Source organism: Silene latifolia, unplaced genomic scaffold (assembly GCF_048544455.1).
Source record: "Silene latifolia isolate original U9 population unplaced genomic scaffold, ASM4854445v1 scaffold_70, whole genome shotgun sequence".
Taxonomy (NCBI): Eukaryota; Viridiplantae; Streptophyta; class Magnoliopsida; order Caryophyllales; family Caryophyllaceae; genus Silene; species Silene latifolia.
The window spans coordinates 4,580,760-4,585,721 of NW_027413609.1; the positions used below are offsets into that span (position 1 = coordinate 4,580,760).

Below are 4,962 nucleotides of genomic sequence, written 5' to 3' on the forward strand. Positions count from 1 at the left end.
ACCGTCACACGACAGTAATGTCAAACTCTAGTTAGCCAATCATCACCGATTAATGACGGTCAGTCGACTATATAAAGAATCATCCCTCACGTATTCTTAGTATGAGATTTAATTATGATATTAAATCATGTGATCGCACTATTGTTGATGACACATTTCCCAACAGAAAGTTTAAAAACAAAGTCGCTATAATGAAAATGAACGGGATATTCGATGATACATTAAGGACGATGTTGTCGTTTATATTAGAAATGTCAATACTTCCGCCTTTCGGTGTTTTAATGCAAATTGGATGCATTCGTGGAGCAAATGATTAATATGGAGCACCGCGAAGTCGGCAAGACGAAGTCCAAGAAGAACGACACGATAAATATGAAGAAAGAGAGAACAAAAGAACAAAGCCGAAACTAGTAAGAAACATCAATAAACAAACAACAGTCTATATGTCCAAACTGAAACTCACATGAAACAGCAGTAAACAAAACAACAATCTATATAACTGGTATACACTTTCAAAAACTAGTCTCATAAGTATCCCGTCTACTCCACCACAACCGATGACGGCATCGCAACACCGCCACCAACAGCCGGACCGCAGCGCGAATGTACCAACATGAAGTACCATGCCCGGATCGCCACCTGAGGCACAACAACCACAGCGATGGTCATCGCAACTTATACAATTCCATAAACACTGACTCAGTATAACTTCCTTGACAAGAAAACTTCCTTAAAACCACTTTACTAGATCACAACGTGACATATTACACGGAATAAACAGATAATAACCTTATGAATCTTATCCATACTATTACTCATGTGATAGAAACCTCACACTATCACTTACATATATCCTGAATACACATACAAGTATAACTAGCCATTCTAGATCCCCCAAATTACCACCTTTTGAATATCATCCTATTAGGTTATTGTACACAACATATGACGCAGAACACTCAGATAACGACTTTATAACTATCACATCATACCACTACTCGTGAGGTCAGAACCTCACACAAACACTTACACACATCATAGACCCATAATCGAATCTAACCAGCTAATACTGATCACTTAAGTTACCACTTGTTAACGGGTCTCTCTCTGATGCGTTTTTTAGCATAAGCAAAAAATAATGAAAAGGATATTTGTTTCGACATCTTGTGACGAGATCGAACCAATGGGATATATATTTGCTTCAAGATCATAAATAATCTCGAAATAAATGGGATATTTGCTCAAGCTAGACCTATAGCTTGACCAATGGTGAATAATTCTCAAGACCTATTGAGAATAATCGTGTTTTAATCGAAACGCGTCGAATTAAAACAAAAGGTTTTTTTCGCAACAGCGAAGTTCATCACAAATGTGAGGATTTTACATCATTCTCGAGTTCTTACAAATGAGGATTTCGGCCTCCTTATATAGCCAAAAATCCTTGGGCTCCAAGGCCAAGTTTAAATGCTAGTGCAATTTCCTAGGTGAAGATTCAAAGTCTTTGACCATGGAAATCAACATGCTTGACTAGCCTAGAAAAACATGCTTCACTATGATAAAAACTAGATTCATCCTTGGACTTTTTGGGCGGAACTCACGGTTCCCATGGGTCCTAAGGAGTTTCTTTGCGTGTTTCGGATACGTGAGTCGAGACCAACTTGAGGCAATCCCATACGCATCAAACTCCCTTTCTTAAAAAAGAATCGTCCCAATTCTTGGACCTATGATATGGGTTATCAAAAGTCGTTCAACCCTCGAACTACCTCGCTCGAGTTTAACCTTTGAATTCCAATCGCAATCAGAAATTCAACCAACATCTTGACTTTGATACGCCAAAAGACCGTTTGAGAACAATTTTGTTCATCCTTTGTTTTGGGTAATTGAAGACTATTTGGGTAATTGAAGACTATTTGGGTTATTATTGGGAGATTGACAACCTTCCAATCTATCATCAAGTACTTCTATTATTCTTTGCTTTATTATTGGAATCATCAGTAGGTATAATTCTCTTAATCCCTTTTTAATTATTGTTAATCACTTTCATTTATTCATCATGTTTTACTTTGTTGGTATGATTGACAACCTTGCTAGCATGTTCAACATGATAATGAGTGAGTAGTTTCCTTAGCTAGGGTTAATGGATAATTAGGGGAAACCAACATGGGGGATGATTCATGCTTAAATTAATATGTTTTCATAGTTTATTTGCTTGCTTGTTGTGATCTCAACTTATGCACATGTTATGTTTGATGAAATGCGAGCCTATGAATCCTTGCATTTTTTACCCATCACCTATCTTTTCAATGAGACTTGTAAGACATAAACCAACTCGAGTCTCATTAGACCATGCATATAGTTGAGTAGAGAAGATTAAGTCGACTTGTAGGTGTTGTACAATCTAATCGATTCGGCTCCGGGACCCAAACTTTCCTAGGATTGTAAGATATAAACCAACTCGATCCATCACAACAATAATTGCTTGCTTATAATTTGAGAATATGTTTGTATGATCAATTCCCATGAATCCCCTATGACCCCATGACACCCTAGTGCCTTTTATCAATTATTTACATCCCTTTTTAATCATCTTGCTTGTTTACTTTCATTGTTATTTAGTTTAGTGATCTTCTAATTCAAACACCAATTTGTGACACCCTTAGACACCACTAGTTGCAATAGAAAATCTCATCTCAATTCCCGTCCCTTAGGATCCGACCTTTACTTTCTTCTTTACTAATTGTAGAGTTGTTTGTGAAGTTATAAATTGTGTTTTGGTCTAGGTGCTCCTAACGACAAGTACTGGAAACTAAACCTCCTCGAGAGTCCGACCAAAAATGGCGCCGTTGCCGGGGATGGTGTTAACTTGATTTAGATTTTCTTATATTGTTATTAGTTGTGTCTTTCTTTGCCTTGGGGAAGTAAAACTCCTCAAGGTTTGTTCTAATTATTTTCGAGTTGTTTGATATTTTGCATGTCTAGAAGATCACAAGGTAACTTGTTACCATTTGATCACGAAATTGAAAGAACTTTGACAACCAATAGAAGACTTGCTAGGAGAACTTTGAGAGGTATTGGTGAGGTTGTGGATATTCAACCAAACACTGTTGAGTTCATCAACCCTTTTGCAAGAGAAGGTGAGGAGAACCCAAAACAAAATCAACCCACAATGCCTAAATTTTCATCACATTCCGTACAAACCGAGGAGAACCTACCCAATGGTACTCCCACACCACAACACTTAACCGGAAATTTCATTGCCAAATCCGCATTTATCCAATTAGTCGAAAGAAGGCAATTTGGGGGGATGCCTAGTGAAGACCCTCACTCTCACATGGAGACTTTTTGTGACTATTGTGATGCGATATTTCAAACCGGTGTAACTCAAGACCAAATTCGATGGGTCTTATTTCCTTTTTCTCTAATTGGCACCGCAAAACAATGGTTGAAAGGCCTTGATAAGGCTACTCCCGGAATTGATTCTTGGAAGAAATTGGCTCTAGCTTTCTACAAAAAGTTATATCCACCGGAAAAGACTAACATGCTAAGAGCTCGAATTACGGGCTTTAAGCAAAGAGATCAAGAATATTTGTATGAAGCTTGGGAGCGATTCAAGGGAATTTCCCGCTCATGTCCTCACCATGGACTTAGCGAGTGGTTCTTGGTACAACAATTTTGGAACGGTCTTTATGAAGACTTAAGAAACATTCTCAACATGGGATCAAATGGAATGTTCACCGAAGTTGATGACAATCAAACTTAGAACAAAATTGAGGAAATGGTGGTCCATAATTCACAATATAGTAGGCCTCGCAAGGCTACTAGAGGAGGAAAGCATGAAGTGGACTCTATTACTCAATTGGGTGCTCAACTTAGTGTTCACATTGATACCATCAATTTGAAGTTTGAAAAAGCTATGGCAAGGCTTGAAGAAGCCTCAAAATCACCAAAGCATCATGTTAATGCCATGACGGCATCTTCATCAATCCCAAGTGGGATATGTGAGAATTGTGGAACTTTGGGACATGACCAAAGTGAATGTAGGGGAACAAATGAAAAAGTGAATGCTTTTCAAGTATACAAGAGTGGTACCCCTTATTCCAACTATTACTATGAAAATACCAAATTCCACCCAAATCTCTCATACAAAAACCAAAATGTTCAAAACCCTCAACCAACATACACCCCACCTCCCATGAGAAACCAAAATCAAAGACCCTTTTACAACCAAAACCAAGGTTACCAAAATCAAACTCCATACAATCAACAAAATGACCAAGGTTTTGATGCTCAAAAAGCGGTCCTCCAAAGTTTTCACTCAAATGCAAAAGGATAGTCAAGCAAAGGAAATCACCATCAACAACATCCTAGCTCACACCAAAATGTTGGAAACCCAATTGACTCAACTAGCATCTTCAAACTCACAAAGACAAAAGGGGCAATTACCACATCAAAGTAATCCCCCAAGACATGAAATGGTTAGTGCCATTCACTTGAGGAGTGGTACAAGGTATGAAGCACCAAGGAAGCAAGTTGAGGATGAAGTTGTGGAAGCTAGTGACAAAGAATAAATTGTGCAAAACTCCAAGGATGGAGAACCATCAAAAGAAGAAGTTTCAAAGAAAAATGAAGACAAGGCCAAGGAAAAGGAGCCCATTGTGATTAGACTTCCGTTTCCAAGTCGTCAAGACAAGCCCAAATTTGATGACCAACTTGGAAAATTTATGGAGATTGTGAAGAATTTGGAAGTCTCGATTCCTTTTACGGAATTAATAAATCACGTGCCGGCCTATGCAAAATACATGAAAGACATCCTCACGAAGAAGAAGTCAATCCGGAAGCTTGAGACTATCGCCTTCACTAAGGTGAGTAGCGCAATACTTCAAGGGAGTTCACCTCCAAAACATAAAGATCCGGGAAGCTTCTCAATACCGTGTACCATTGGCGACACCACGATCAACAAAG

The 4,962-nt window shown here is 38.5% G+C and overlaps 1 non-coding gene across 1 annotated transcript; it reads right to left on the reverse strand.

Annotated features, from left to right (window-relative positions):
* Positions 1-3,538: 3,538 nt before the first annotated feature.
* LOC141640089 (small nucleolar RNA R71) lies at positions 3,539-3,645 on the reverse strand. Its single transcript, XR_012542835.1, has one exon. It is a non-coding gene; the product is annotated as a small nucleolar RNA R71 (small nucleolar RNA).
* Positions 3,646-4,962: the final 1,317 nt, after the last annotated feature.